Source organism: Hesperophylax consimilis, chromosome 8 (genome assembly GCF_061612785.1).
Source record: "Hesperophylax consimilis isolate HC1 chromosome 8, BYU_Hcon_1.0, whole genome shotgun sequence".
NCBI classification, from domain to species: Eukaryota; Metazoa; Arthropoda; class Insecta; order Trichoptera; family Limnephilidae; genus Hesperophylax; species Hesperophylax consimilis.
The window spans coordinates 28,665,757-28,683,395 of record NC_142843.1 but is presented as its reverse complement, the minus strand read 5'-3'; positions in this window follow the sequence as shown (position 1 = coordinate 28,683,395).

Genomic DNA, 17,639 nt, shown 5'->3' with positions numbered 1-17,639 from the left:
ATTAAAATAGTGATATTCATTTTATTGTTAGAATACATTAATACAGCAATCAGGTCAAATCAAAGCTAATGGGTTGTAAATAAATACTCTTCACCACAGTGAAAACATTAGAAAATATTGCGGTTACTGATAACTCGGTATATCAGATCGTAGTCATGCATATAATATTCTATGATCTGAGCTCCGTGTTCGTATTACATTATTAGATTCCGGACAATTTGAGTATGCGCTATTTAGTATAAATATCGTCTCAGGGGCGATTTGACATGCATGTTTTAAACATCGATTTGTTTTATTATTTGTTACTCGAAGAAGACGAAATGTTAGGAAATTTCATGCCAGAGTATCCATTGAGAACCTACCTACATTTTCGTTGTACAGGGAAAATACTATCATTGGGTAGTGCAATTACTGGTATTGGCAATACATCCCGCTGTACTGAACTTTTTGCTTACTCTAAAGCAAACTTTTGAGTAAACTTTCGGACCATTTTCTTGTCAAGTAAATAATGGAATAATGGAAGAGTAGGTAGATACCTACAATTAGACGTCAAATATACTGAAAATATCGACTAATAAGCGTGATAACTCGCTTTAGCGAAAATGGTGAAAATTTTTAATAAAACACGACTCGTTTGAAATATAGCAAAAATCTAAACAAATGCTTTAGTTGCATTTAAAGATACACTTTGAATTGTTTCATGCCTTAACATTTTAAATAAGAGAACAAACGTGTTTTAAATAATTTTCTTTGCGTTTTTTTTCTATCTAGGGAATTTCATATAATTAACGTTTTGGTATAACAAATGTATAGATAGATTCTTAAAAAATAAAAATAAAAATTTTGGAACCTAAAAACATAAAGAGTTAAACTTGTTAGAAATTGGGTATGCTGGGGCATTCGATGCAACACACCGATGTTCTCAGCAGAGCTCGACTGCAGATAAAAGAGAATAGGCGATATATATAGACCTTTGCCAATAAATATTGTCTTTTTGCTTGGTTAAGCTTGTTTATGTAGATAAATAAACGTCAAAGTAGAAACTCATTATTCGGAACAGATTGATGCTGCCGTTGAAATGGTGCATGGTGCTTAATGACCAATTCTCATTAGCTAGGTTTTTTCCAACCTTCTTCTTTCCCAACTTCTTCCCATCTCCACTTCCTTCAAGCTTCCAACTCCCAAGTCTCACTGACTCCACATACTTTTATGTGCTGGTAGGAAAAACCTAAAACCGAGACAATACACGAAATAAAACCCTTTTTAACGTGGCAAAAATGCAATTTTGAGCTGTGCTTAAAATCTCGAAAAAATGGTACACGGAGAAAAATTAGTAAAATTCATAGACATATGAATATTCATATGTCTGTGGTAAAATTACTTACGGACAGCATTGCAGTGTCCATACCAAAAAATAAAAATAATTCCAAAAAATAACACATCTGCCCTGATGATGCTGTCCGAAACGTTGGCTAAAGAAGGAGTTAGCGCAACACGGCATAACACCCCAAAAAGAAATAACAAAAATACTTTTGGCCGTGAAAATCTTAAATCATATTTTACTTATAATATATCAAAATACTGTTACAAAAATGTAACTGCATGCCCATTTCCTGATAAAATATTATTCATTTTCAATAGATGTGAACACGTGTTCATGCAGGTGATCTTGTCCTAATTAATATAATGGATGAAATGCGAAAACATTATAGTTTTTAAGAACACGTGCTCCGATTTCCTCATAACATATTCGTGCTTTACTGATAGTTTGTTATTAAATCTGTCAATGAATAATTTGACCAGATTATTAATAAACTAGCTCGACGTGTACCCAGCGTTGTTCGGGGACTTATAAATGGTTTGGAATAAGGTTTTGAGGTTTCGAGGCCTTTTTAAGATATATAGTTACGTAGTACATTATTTTGATGTATCTCATGAGGTTTAGTCAGCTTTACCAATGTAAGCGCGCCAAAATATTTTTTTGCGACTTATTGCAAAACATTGATGTTTCTCTACTCTCCATAAATATAATATGCATGCACTGTATATTTAAACCTTTCGAAAGAAATTTTCTAAATGATAGTGAAAACCCCATCAAAATCTGTTGCGTAGTTTAGAAGAACAAAGCGCACAAACAGACAGACCCGAAAGGCGACGTTATTTTTACTATTTAGAGGTATTACATAGTTTACTCATTCTTATAAAACATTGGTTTCGGCTAATAATCCTTTTTAAGTCTACAACAAAACAACTTTTCCACTTTTTGCCCCTTTTCGTGTAAAAAGCCGAGTAATAAAATAACCTATGGACTTATGTAGAAGAAGAAATAGGTTATTTATCTATGTTCAAGAATGAGAAACATTACGCTATACGCATCATGGCTTGGCCTATTACAGCATATCGCTCTGTATGCTGAAATAGATCAAGCCACGAAAATATAGCGCGATTATAGCGGGGTCTGTCACTGGCTTACAGCTGAATACACATTGTATTAGTATAGCACAATGTCGGCTCAGTCCTTTGACACATGTTCGTGTACGGGACTCAATCAATATAATAATTATTAGATTGATATAAACAGCGTTTGCTCAATCCGTGGGTGAACACTGAACACTGAACGGTATTGCGTGGCAAAGGGAAGTGAATAGGTATAACCTTCCAAAGAATCATCGTCAGTTTTGCAATCTGTGATTAAGGATGCAAGTTATAAATTTATTCAGGTGATGAAATATCCAACGCATTCACTCCTACAGCCAATTCAAGGTGGAGTTTCGCAATGGACCTCATAATTTTAATCTTATATCTGGCATAGTCATGGGATGTTCACTCGAGACGCACATTATTAGACGTAATTAAAAATAATAATAACATACCGCTAAAGTATTCCCGATTAAAAGGCAAATCTCTATTCGTATCCGCACCACGCTTTTATTTCAATCACTTCGCTCGGCGAGGCTTAGTGCCAAATCACTATTTTGATATAAATATATATTATAAATTTTTATAACGAATTGGTGTACATTATGAATACCAAAAAAAATATGCTTTAGATAAATTGAAGGTTTTCCTATCGTTTCCCTTGAGAAGAGTAAATGTAAACTACTTAATATTTGAAGTGAAACATCTTTACGCGCGTCATGCATTTTCGAGGACCGGAGTAAAACCGACTCATGACCGTCACGAAAAACCGTGATCATTTGGTGGTGGGGGTACGGGACCCCCACCACCGCTCACCGTTCACTGTCGATGTCTCACCGTAGTCGCTTACTGAGGTGAGGGAGCCACTGACGAACGTTCTCTCTCTCTCTTCTCTCTTTTCCTCTCTCTCTAGCCAACGACGCCACGCCAGGCATCAGCTGCTTGCTTCGTGTACTGCGCGGTGAGTGTAATACGAGTGAAATACGTAATTGATTGTGGTTTATTCGATTTGGAACAGAGTTTTAGAGTCAAAAATGAGTAGTGACGAGATAGAAGTGAGAAAAACATTCGTGGCACAAGAGGAAATATCCCCTGAAAATCACCAAAGAAGAAGAGAGTCTGATTCACACAGTGATGACATGAACGTAAGGTAAACATAACCAAGAAGAGTGAAAATAGTATTGTTGTTGTAATAGCATGATAGGATTGTTTAACATATTGGCGAGATTATACTAACAGTGAAATATGATGTAGGGATGTCGTGCCTACAACCGAAGCGTGTAGAGAGAATGAAATGAAAAGAGAGAGAGAAGAATACTAAAAGTTTCACTTCCGTCGTGCGTAGGCTTGCCACACACTGTAATTTTTTTAATAGAAATGTATGAAAGCATAAAGGAAACAACTTTAAAAAAATACAGTATTATGGCTAAAATTATCTGTGACAGTTTCACTTGATTAACTTTTTTGCTTTCTTATAAAATTATTTACAAAATAAATAAAAACTAGTTTTGTGCTTGAAATCGATCGTTTCTAGACCCCGTTTATCAAGCGATTTTAATGCCTATTACTTACAATATAAAGTAAACCAAGAATATACACAAACTTTTTCACTTATAGCTTCCTCTTGAACTGAAATGATAATATTAATACTACAGTAGGTTCACACATTAAGGCGAAGCTTAATGCTAAATCACTATTTTCGGTTAATTTTTATAGCGAATTGGTTTACAGCGCTTCTCAGATTGACTATAATCAAATACAGTTTTAAAGTATTAATTTCTTAACACTCATTACATATGGGATTTATAATATGTTCTATTGTATTTATAATAACCTACTCATTGTACTTTTTTTATGTTGATACTACTATTTCTATTGTTCTCTTTTATGTATTTTATATTTATATTTTTTTATCTATGTATATTCTGTATTCATGAGTAAAAGAAATGTTATTATTTTGTAAAAGCCGCTATAATCGGCGTTAATAAATAAATAAATAAATTATGAATACAAAAAATATGCGTTCGATAAATTGAAGCTTTTCCAAGCGTGTCCCTTGAGTAGAAACAAATAAAAAACTTAACTACTAAAAATAAAAATAGAATATAAATATTAACAAATAAAAAATGTGTTTTTTTAATAGAAATGTATGAGAAACAACAGTCATGTATGACATTAAAAAATACAATATTATAGCTATAATTATCTGTGACGGATTCCTTTGATTAACTTTTTTGCTATCTTATAAAATTGTACAAAATAAATAAAAACTACTTTTTCGTTTTAAATCGAGTAAATATACTCCATTTGCAAAGCGATTTTAATGCACATTACCTATACTCGCTTAAGGCATACCAAGAATGTACGCATTTTGGCTTGTAGCTTACTCTTAAGGTACGCTTTGTTTAAAAACGATTTGAAATCGATGTTTCCTTTCATATAAATAACTAGCACAAATCCGTGAAAAATCACGGGATATTATAATTGCGGGAATTGTGAAACGCATTGCCTTTCGAAAACACCAAATATTGTCAATTTTCTTTATAATATATTTGTTTGTTTTTTTTTTACAAATTATAGAGATGTAATAAATTTACTAATTTCGATAATAATGGGGGATAAATCGTACAATGTGTAAGCTTAAAATTTCTAATAAAAGCATGTTTATCTGAATTTCCTGCCAGATATGTCAAACATTTAAATAAAAGAAATATTTTTTGTTTAATCAATATACCTATATATATTATAAAAGTAAGGAATAATTGAATAATTCATCAAAATTCAAATGTTGACTTTCACGTTCTGTGAAGGTTATATTCAAGTTATGCTATTATTTCTTACACTTACTCAATCTGTAAAAAATATATATTAATTTGATTGTCTTTAAAAAAAACTACTTTTCTAAATTTTTCTTGATATATTGTACCCTTAATTTCCTCACGCTTACTTAATCTGTAAAAAGATGAATTATTTTAATTATCTTTAAAAAAACAATTTTCTAATTTGTGTACCTATGTTAATATTATGTTTGTATTTATTTCAAAAGTTTTTGATTATTGTTTAAAAAATCATTATAACTAAATGTAAAGACTCCTCCCATAAACACGAGCTCCTGGAGCTCAACTTATGGAGAAATAGAATAATAATGAACAAATTATTTATAAGTCTGCATATTGTTATCATTTATAATGTTAAATAATAAATAAAAAAAAAATAAAATAAAAATATCATTATTGGACAGTTGTTTCGCAAACCTGAAATAATAACAGAACTTGAATAGAACTGTCAAAGAACTTGAAAATGAACTTTGAAATTTGATGAATTGTTCAAATTCTGTAAAAACAACCCGTCCTTGGTGTACAACGTGCGTGCCGTTAAAACTCATAAAAGAGTCGATACGATCAAGGGAGTTATATAATGTGATAGCCCTTTAACCCCCATTCATGAAGAAGTTACCCGTTTTTACCTGAAGGGCGTGCTTTTGAAGATATAAGGTCTGGAGTGTTCGGGAACAGTCTGGAGTGTTCGGGAACAGTCTGGAGTGTTCGGGAACAGTCTGAAGGGTTCGGGAACAGTCTGGAGTGTTCGGGAACAGTCTGGAGTGTTCGGGAACAGTCTGGAGTGTTTGGGAACAGTCTGAAGGGTTCGGGAACAGTCTGGAGTGTTCGGGAACAGTCTGGAGTGTTCGGGAACAGTCTGGAGTGTTCGGGAACATCCCAGATCTTAATGAAGTAAAAAAGGGATTACATGCCGTTTCCTTTTAAACTTTTTCTAAATTTATCAGGAAACGGCAAAAACAATGTCACTATCCTCGTTTGTCTGTTAATGCGCTTAGTTCTTCTAAACTATGTAACGGAGTTTAATAGGGTTTTCAATATCACTTAGAGAATTTCTTCCGGAAGGTTTATATACATAATACATGGTTATTATATTTATTGAAAGTAGCGAAAATTCGAGCCACGCCGGGTACACGTCATCTAGTAATAATAATAAAATAATTATATTTAGGCACTTACTTTATCGCTTGTTTGAACTGTCAGTACTAATTTTGAAAATGACGCTTGAATTCAAAACAAATTTAAGTTTATTTCGCGGTAATATATAGTGAACAACATCACAAACAACCGAAATTAGTATCTATGTTGTATATTATATTATTATCATTGTATATATATTAAAATCTTGCGTTTAGCACAAACCAGGAATGCTCGTCCGCCTAAGTTTTTAACCGTTGCCGCCTGGAATGCGCGATCCATTGGAAACAAACACGATGATATTGTGGATCTGATACGTGACAAAGGTATTCACATTTTGGCGCTATCGGAGACTTGGCACGAAAATGCAGACTCACTTTCAATCAAAAACCTTCGATCAAGCGGGTTCTCGGTTTATGAAGCTGCAAGGCCCATTAAAGATGATACAACGAACATTAATTTTACAAATCATGGGGGAGTTGCAATTGTAGCGCAAAGTGGTATTCGTTTAGACAGTATAGGGATACGTCAGGTTTATACTACTTTCGAGTTCGTCAGTTGCAAGGCTTCTGCCAATGGTGCATCCCTCGTCATAATCTCCATCTACCGTCCCGGGTCGTGCGCACCGACTGCAAATTTTTTTAATGAATTCAGGTCTCTCCTAGAATGCACCTCCAACTACAACTGTGATGTTATCATTTTAGGAGATGTAAATATTCACCTAGAAAAGAAAACTGATCTCATGTCCAAAAAATTCACCAAAATCCTGTGTGACTTCGGCTGCGAGCAGTGGGTAAACTCAGCTACTCATGATGCAGGAGGTACACTTGATGTAATCATTTCCCGAGTTGGGTCTCCCCCGAATAGAACTCACGTGACTGACATTGGACTATCGGATCATCGTCTCGTCACATCCGTGTTTGCCTTCGATCCTCCAAAATTGGAGTTTAAATCCGTTATCTCTAGAAATTGGAGAGAATTCGACTTCGAGGCATTTTGCAATGAACTGAAAATCTCACCGCTCTGTGATAAGGAAAAGTTTTGTAAATACCAGGTAGAAGAGTTAGTAATTCTTTATAATTCTACGCTACTGGCATTACTTGACAAAAATGCGCCTTTCACAGAGAAGGTCTGCCGCATTCGAAATGGCTGCAAATGGTTCGATGCTGAATGTCTCAAGAAGAAAAGGGAAATGCGAAAATTCGAGAGGTTGTACAGACGAAACCCGACTTTCAGCAATCGGCAACTTTGGATTGCGAAACAAAATGCTTACAAGGAAGAAGTAACGCAGAAAAAATCTAACTTTTGGTGTGAACAAATTGAGGCAGAAAAGGACCCTCGAAAACTGTGGCAAAATATAAAAACTTTATGTGGAGAGAGCAATATCAAGATTGATTCCTCTCTTGAAGCGGATAGTCTTGCGACATATTTTAGGAGTAAAGTCGAAAAAATTCGGGCTCTCGGTGGGGTAGGATTGCCTTCTGTCGCAGCAACAACTCCGCTCACTGGTAACTTCACTACTTTTGCAGCAGTAACTGAAGAAGATGTCGTACGTGCTGTGAAGTCTTGCCCAAACAAGCAATGCGCTCAAGACCCCATACCGACCTGGCTCTTAAAGAAATGTCTCCCGGATATAGCACCTGTAATTACCGAAATTATCCGGAAGTCTCTTGTAAATTCACTTGTACCGGGATCACTTAAAAAATCAATTATAACTCCAATACTAAAAAAGCAAAATCTTAATACTGATAATACAGATAATTACAGGCCAATATCCAACCTACCATTCCTATCAAAACTGCTTGAGAAAATCGTTGCCAAACAATTAGTGGGGTATTTGAACTCCGCTGGTCTGTTTGCCAAAAATCAATCCGCTTATCGACGGTTTCATTCAACGGAAACTGTTCTTTTGCGGGTTGTTTCAGACTTGATCATCGGGATGGAAGCAGGTAAGTTGGGTTTGATATCTGTTCTTGACATGAGTGCGGCATTTGACACAGTAGATCATAGTATTTTACTAAATGTGCTTGAAACCGAATTTGGCGTTCGAGGTGATGCACTCCAATGGATGACATCGTACCTGTCTGGACGAGTAGCCTCAGTAACTTTCAATAAATGTACATCACCTGAAACTCCCATAGAATTTGGAGTTCCCCAGGGTTCTGTCCTAGGCCCCATTCTCTTCATTCTCTATACGAATCGTCTTGAACGACTAATTCACTCAGCTGGCTTTGAATCACAAGGCTACGCAGATGATCGTTTGATTTTCAAGTTTTGTTCTCCGGACGAAAAAGACGTCCTTAAAAACCAGGTGGTTAGCCTCATTAACACAATCTCAAGTTGGATGTCTGTCAATAAACTTAAACTAAATCCCACAAAGACAGAATTTATGTGGATAGCTTCCCCTGGAAGGCAAGCTCTCCTTGACTTCAGTCCAATCCGTATTCAGGATACGGATATAATCCCTTCTGCAGAAATAAAATTTCTAGGTTTCACTATGGACAATATTCTTTCTCTTGAATCGCAAATTTCAAAAGCTGTGAGTTCTGGTTTTTTCCATTTAAGGCAGATAAAATCAATCAGGAGATGCCTTCCCTCTGATGGAGCAAAGTCACTCATAAATTCGTTCGTCGTCTCACGTATGGACTATTGCAATAGTGCATATGCCGGCCTACCTCAGAAACAAATCAATAGAATCCAGTCAGTTTTTAATGCTGCGGCAAGAATGATTTTTGGTGAATCTAAGTATTGCCGTATAACCCCACTTCTAAGGGATCGCCTTCACTGGCTTCGATGCCCTGAAAGAATAGAGTTTAAGATCTGCTTAATGACCTTCAAAGCATTGCAAGGAATGGCGCCAGCATATATATCGGAACTATGTATCCGACAAAACTTAAGCAATAGACAGCTTACTCTAAGGTCAGCAGATCTAGATATTAGTAATCGTCTAATCGAACTTTCTAGGTCAAATCGAGCTGTTTACTATGATCGTTCTTTTAGTGTAACAGGCCCTCTCATCTGGAATAGACTTCCCTCAGCTCTTACTAATCTCCAGAATTTGGCTGAATTTAAACGAGCTTTAAAAACAAAATTATTTAAAAAATCTTACCATTTATAAATTTTAACTTCTTTTCAATATTTTATAATAAGCCATATTCTAAAACTTCCGGTAATTGTTTGGTTTCGGTTGTCTCCTTATTGTACCTTTTTAGTGTCTGCTCTGAACATTCTCATTTCTGAGCCCAAACTGCCTCCTGTTTTATGTTATGTTTTAGTTTTAATATTCGTGTTTTGTCCTGTCCTACTGTTATTGTTATTCTAAGTTTTGTCATCACTTTGTATAAACAGTGTATTTAGTGTTATAATATTAGATCTGTATTGGGTAAGGCACACTGTAGGAATAATTTTAAGAACTATTAACACTGAATTACCATTTTTTTTAAGTTTGTTATACGAGTAGTTAAGCGCACTTGAAGTGAAATGACACTAAACTGCGCTATATAAATTCCATGTTATTATTATTATTATTATATTATATTATTATCTATCTATATCAACATCTAGATGTGTAGGATCTTATTAAAATATTGGTATTTCTTGGTAAAACGTTCCATTGTAATGTCATTGACCAGAACCTTTTCCACGACAATTCTGTTCAGTACAGAAATTAGTACATGTGTTTGATGATCAACATCTAGATGTTTAGGATCTTATTAAAATATTGCTATTTCTTGGTAAAAGATGCCATTCTAATGACAGTGGCCAGAACCTTTTCCACGACAATTCTGTTCAGTACAGAAATTAGTACATGTGTTTGATGATCAACATCTAGATGTTTAGGATCTTATTAAAATATTACTATTTCTTGGTAAAAGATGCCATTCTAATGACAGTGGCCAGAACCTTTTCCACGACAATTCTGTTCAGTACAGAAATTAGTACATGTGTTTGATGATTAACATCTAGATGTTTAGGATCTTATTAAAATATTGCTATTTCTTGGTAAAAGATGCCATTCTAATGACAGTGGCCAGAACCTTTTCCACGACAATTCTGTTCAGTACAGAAATTAGTACATGTGTTTGATGATCAACATCTAGATGTTTAGGATCTTATTAAAATATTGCTATTTCTTGGTAAAAGATGCCATTCTAATGACAGTGGCCAGAACCTTTTCCACGACAATTCTGTTCAGTACAGAAATTAGTACATGTGTTTGATGATCAACATCTAGATGTTTAGGATCTTATTAAAATATTGCTATTTCTTGGTAAAAGATGCCATTCTAATGACAGTGGCCAGAACCTTTTCCACGACAATTCTGTTCAGTACAGAAATTAGTACATGTGTTTGATGATCAACATCTAGATGTTTAGGATCTTATTAAAATATTGCTATTTCTTGGTAAAAGATGCCATTCTAATGACAGTGGCCAGAACCTTTTCCACGACAATTCTGTTCAGTACAGAAATTAGTACATGTGTTTGATGATTAACATCTAGATGTTTAGGATCTTATTAAAATATTGCTATTTCTTGGTAAAAGATGCCATTCTAATGACAGTGGCCAGAACCTTTTCCACGACAATTCTGTTCAGTACAGAAATTAGTACATGTGTTTGATGATTAACATCTAGATGTTTAGGATCTTATTAAAATATTGCTATTTCTTGGTAAAAGATGCCATTCTAATGACAGTGGCCAGAACCTTTTCCACGACAATTCTTTTGAGTACAGAAATTAGGACATATATGTTTGATGATCAACATCTAGATGTGTAGGATCTTATTAAAATATTGGTATTTCTTGGTAAAACATGCCACTGTAATGTCATTGGCCAGAACCTTTTCCACGACAATTCTGTTCAGTACAGAAAAATAGTAGGTAGTTAATACCACGTCGTCTAACATTTGCAATCCGCCTGCTAACAATAACACTCCTAATGTGGATGGCGTTAAGGTTTAAATTCCCACTTAACACCAGCCGCCGGTTTTGATTTACGCAAGAAAAAAACATCGCCAAAAGGTGTGTTGTATTTTATTTTGCGAAGTTCGGGACAATTTATTAAATGTTTTATGATAATTTTCCAAAGAACTTAATTTTCCACATTATACAATAAAACCATTATCGAAAAGAGGTTCAAGATATTCTGATCTTTAAAGCGGTTTTTATTGGCATGATACTTTATTTTTTTCTAGGCTTATAAATTTATGTTATCTACTATCAGTATTTGATAAAAAAACCTCTAAAATATTACAAAGCGATCAAATTTTCAAACCAAAAACACATGATTTTACATCACTTGTGCTTTGCCTTGAGGAGATTAATCAATAAACTAAATTTTACGAGACATTAGATAAAAATCCTGACTTGATTTCCGAGAGCTGTGAAAAGAGATTGTGCCTATCATGTTTAGAGTTATCATCATCATCGCCGCTACAACCCTTTGAGTCTTGCCCGCCTTACCTCTCTTCCGACGGGATAGTTCTACCCTTTGCACCGGTCCTTGAATGGCGGAAAAGGCGTTGCTGTCCGTTAATTTTATATCAACGTCTTTGTAAGGCTCTCAACTATATTTTATGATTTTAAAATATGAACCAAGTCTTGCATTTGTGTGGAAGAATATTTTATCAAAAGGAAACTATATTTAAATAGTAATACATCCTTGCACTTATCGCACCGAAAATGCGAAAGATTTTTTGTAATGATTTGTTAATAGTTTTGTAGTTGGGGTGTGGTAAGTACTGCGTAAAAAAATCATTAAAATATATGTATTATTTTCAAAGATCTGTTTAAAATAAAATCCATTTTCTCAAATGGAACCCTTTTTTAGCCCTCTGTGCGAAGTAAAGGTTTCCTCTCCTGCCAGTCTCCTGTTCTACAGTTTCCATCTAGTTTCTTATGCCCAATTCTGGTATCACACCAGCGCTATATTCTCGTGATAATTATAATATGTGTGTTTGACTTATTTCACCTATATGTATAGCCTTCAAGCGGGCAGCCAATACAATGACTCCCTTTTAACTTCTTCACGGCATATACTAAATTATTGCCGCTCGCCGGGTGATTCTATTTTCATAACAACTTACTTGTTTTTGGCCAAATTATGTTTTCCTATATTTTGCCGTCTTACCACTTACCTTACATATTTATATAAATATTATATGATCTATCAAATATCTACTTTCCCCAGAATAGCTAGTTATATTCTTGAGAAATGATTTTTGAATGGTACCTATCCTTAAGGATACGCTGGCGTACAAGTCAACAAACTATAAATCTATTTTATCCTAATGAAGTCTCTTATAATGAAACTTGACCGCGAAGTTGAACAATTCTGTACATTGTACATGCTGTGAATTTTGCATAATTTACCAGAAACTGATAGATATCAAGTTTAAAAGAACCCTAATTAGTACCTACCCGATAAGATCACCGGTATTTCAATTCAATTTCAAAGTTTCACTCGCGGTTAGCGGTTAGTTCTTTTGAATGACTATGCAGCAAAATAATAGAGAATATAAATTGTAGTTGGTGGCAATGCCAGCAATCTGCAATAATAATATGTCTGCGAGGTGAATGAAGTCCGGAGCCATCGACCGTCTAGTGTCTAATTCCATCTGCGCCTCGAGCAGTCTAGCTTCCGCTCGTGTCCGGTCTGCAGATTGTATGCATCCAGATTAGTGTTACGATCTGTTTTGCTTTCAAGTTAAAATGAAACGAGATTCTATTTTAAAATTTTGATAGAAGTTTGTCTAGAACTAAGAACACTTCTGTGGGGTGGAAAGGCCATTCAAAAAGAGAGATTCTTAGGTTCTTAGGGTTAGTGGAACCATGGCAACCCCAATAATGGTGAATGGTGTGTAGTGGATAGCGAAAAGAAAGCGGGACGGGGAAAATAATGAATAAGTGACAGGCAATGGACAAGGCTAGAACACCCGTTTATATTAAAGTTGTTGATATCGGTAGAATGAGAACAAATCACCGGCATCTATCTCGGGCCGGAAATTCGGCTGTTTAGAAGTGGTTATTTTTTTAATAAAAATTAGTGATATCTTGGCAAGGCTTGTTGCAATTTTGACATTCACGTCATTGAGAAAAACCTTTCATTTTTATGAGAATTTTGAAAAAAATCTTGAACGCAAATTAACTAATATGAGGCGCAAGGTACGGGGTACCAATCGTCTCGGGCTGTTACCGTTATTAAGGCGAAATAGGTAGACTTGACCTGAAATTTGGCATTTTTGAGGTCACTTTTAGACGTATGGACACTTTTCTAGAAAAAAACACAAATTGATTTCGAAAGATCGTTATTTTATCTTGTAAAGTAAGATGTAAAATTTTGAAAAATAATATTATTTTCATATCATAATAAAGTGTTACCGTTGGACGATGCGCAGATTTGATGCATTTTCAAAGGTGAAGTTGTATTATACAGCAAATATTTCAAATCATTGAATAATAATTTATAAACAATCAATAAATTATCTATCATATGTATGTATAAGAATTTTGTTTTTATTTCAAATAAAATTACTAATAAATAAATCCGAGCACGCGTTTTGTGACGAAAATCCCTCAATTTGACTATTTATATATGGTCTTACAAATTGGTATAGTTCAGATTTTTTTAGAAAAATAATTTACCAAGACATAATTGAAACATTAGAAATAATTTATGAAAAAAAAATATATTCTTAAAGTATATAATTGTAATTAATTTCGATTCGCGTTTGTTGTTTGTGTCTTGCCCCGGCGCAAGCCGAAATTTTATCATTCCCCGCTGCGACAGGGCGGCGAGCAGACGTCTATTCCACGCCAGTCTACTTGATAACATTTTAAAGAAATTCCTCGCTTAAAAATGAGGAGGAAAATACCCTCGAAAAAAAGTTTTATTAGATAGCACAAATTACGACATCAAAAACGTACGTGGGAGATATATTTTCAGAAAAAACAAAGGTTAGTGATATTTAATTATCCGTGTACATTGTTCGTACTTATATGCTACAGGGTCGTTCGAAAGAATCAGTCAGAATAAGCACATATTTTTATAACATTTGGCGATAATTTTGTGTTGTTTAATTTCCAGGGAAAAGAATCAACTACGGACAGGAGTTTATGTCTGTTATCGTTTTTTCATGTATAAATGTTAAAACTTATGCCAAAGTACGTGAAACTGTTTGTGATTGGTAGTCAAAAAGTGACACGAACCAAATGAATTTCGATTCGTGATGTGCGATTCAAATCATTTTTTTGTTCATAATTTCTATTTTATTGTCCAATTCACTATTAAATTGGTATAATTCAACATATTTAATGTTTTTTGTGTTACTTTTTGTCAGTTTCATAGTGTCATATTGTGAATTGAGCTTCTTGTTTTAGGAAAAAAAAAACAAGGTTATTTTTGACATACAAACCTATGATTTTTACTCGTGAATTTAATAACATTTCGAAAATTAGACGAGTCAGGTCGCTCCGTTAATCATGAAAACAAATACATGAAAGCGATACAATATTATGCAATCGCATAACTACATATGTAGGTAGGTACCGTAGAAAATAGTTGGAAATAAAACCTAGTTTTAATATATAAACTACTTCAGTTGTAAGGAATAAACCCTCTTTTCAATGTCATACATATCAAATCAAGTAATACTTTGAAGATAAGTATTAGAAATAAAACTTACCGGTAATACCTTTCGGACAAACGAATAAATAAGTAAAACAAAAGATTTTTACTCACCTTTGGAAAACTCGTGTAAAATATTTAAAAAAAAAACAAATTAAACAAATATTTGAAATTTTTTTAAATGTATATTTATATACCTACATATTTTATATCTACCATGTCAACAAACTGCATTTGTATTTATTTATGTTTACGCACTCCGACGTATAATTTACAAATATGTATGTAACTACTTATAAGGAAGAAAGCTACAACCAAGAATTAAACAACAATAATTGTTATTTCATCGGAACCATGCTGTAGTTTTCACTGCCGCGCGAGTGGACGGCTCGCAGCGGAATGAATTCGGTATTTCTGTCTCGGTCTAAAAAAACGTCCGATCGCGAGATCGTCTTTTAACGAAATTTGAATTCTCGTCCGCTGGTTAAATCGCCTTAAGCCTAAATATCCCGAAATACTTGGATTGTTCCGATTTAAAAACCAACACAAAACTTTATCTACGGCCGTGCTGACTATCAATGTCGCTGCCCGTCCCTATCTTCTAGTAGGTACCCACTGCCTGTCTTTTGTCTTTCACATTTATGTCACCCTATTCGCTCATTCGGATCTACGTACATCTTGCACTTCGTTCTCTGAAAACAACCCTCTCCGACTACTCGACTAATAGTTCTGTTAAACTAATAGGTTTTAAAGGTTTCCATTTTAAACAATACACAAATATTTCCGTTTAAGAAAATATGTACCGAAAAATTTATTGGTTCGCTCTTGGAACTAAAAAAAATTTCCACTGCGACGCTTTTTTCTGGGTTGACGAATGTAATAATTTACATTTTCCCTACCAAAAAGGCATCTAACTTTATCCTTTATAGGATACCATAGAAAAAATTTCGGCTGTGGCGCTTCTTCGTGTCTTTGCAAGAGTCATAACTAATTTTCCACTTCCTTCTCTCTCATCACTTCCTCAGTAGTGGATGAAATAGTTCCAGAAAAATTAATACATTTAATTTTTATATGACCTTTCCAGATGCAAAATATATTTTCATACAAAAATCTGGTTGAGTGAGTTGGCGGTCGTGCTAGCCCACAATCTGGTTGAGTGAGTTGGCGGTCGTGCTAGCCCACAATCTGGTTGAATGAGTTGGCGGTCGTGCTAGCCCACAATCTGGTTGAGTGAGTTGGCGGTCGTGCTAGCCCACAATCTGGTTGAGTGAGTTGGCGGTCGTGCTAGCCCACAATCTGGTTGAGTGAGTTGGCGGTCGTGCTAGCCCACAATCTGGTTGAGTGAGTTGGCGGTCGTGCTGGCCCACAATCTGGTTGAGTGAGTTGGCGGTCGTGCTAGCCCACAATCTGGTTGAGTGAGTTGGCGGTCGTGCTAGCCCACAATCTTCGTTTATTCCTACGCAATGATAAAAGTCTTTAGTAATTAAACTGCCTCAATGTTGTATTCTGCCTTTATGCTCCTCGATAACATCTGGATGTTGAAAAAATAGATCTATTTGGAATAAACATTTTGTTATTGTTTTATCAGACTATGAGATGCCTCCGGAATCTGTTATAATCGTAAGAAGAGACTAATTTGAGTAAAACGCTATTTTAATAGCAAGGTAAATATAACTAAGCACTAGTACACCACTTTCAAAACTTAAGTTAACCTCACTTTTCAACGTTCTGGCTCTGAGAAAATCGTATGAAAATAGTTATTTCAGCTGTACACTGCCAATCTGAAATTAAACAGCAAAAATTATTTCTCATATTAATTCTGTCAAAAGTATATGTGTATTTAGGGTGGTTACAAAAAATCAATGTTGGAATTTTTGTGCTGACCCCCCTAAAAGCTGCCAATTGGCTAAAAAATGAGATTGGTGAAGTTTCAGCTCAATTGGATAAGGTTAACCTGTGCCTCATCAAGGTTGAAGTTTAACTTTCTGTAAAAATTTTTTTTTTATAAAATACCTAACAATATTGCAAGATTTAATTACATGTGCTGCCCAGATTTTGCTTTATTTATTTTCTCAATTGGTACATAAAAAAGGGTGTAGTTAAAACTGTTTTCAAAGTAAATACAGCACAATCCAAATTGAAAATTATCGATTTACAAGAAAAGAAATGCAAAAAGGTATAAAAAACAAGAAGATAATGTTCAAAGTTTTATTATTTAAAATATACAAAAGAAAGCATTATGAAAGAAAGAAGTTATTATTATTATTATTTACATTTACAATTAATTGTCAGATTAAGGTGGTGATGGCTTAGATAACGTGGCTTTTGAAGAGTCAGGAAAAAATTTTCGACATTCCGATACAACTTGTAACAGAAACTGTCGTTGTTCTTCGTCTTTTGTCAAACAGGAATTGAAGTCTTGGATTAATTTTACCCCTCTTTCAGCTGTGTCATTGACAACCTTGAAACCGTTCACTATTTTTTTGCTTTTATAATGTGCATTTTCACACCATATATCAGGATCCGTATTTAAAAATTCTGTATCAATTTCAAATCTTTTGAAAAAATTTAGAGTTTGATGAGAAACAAAAAAATCGATATCTTTGGAGACTGAGTTTT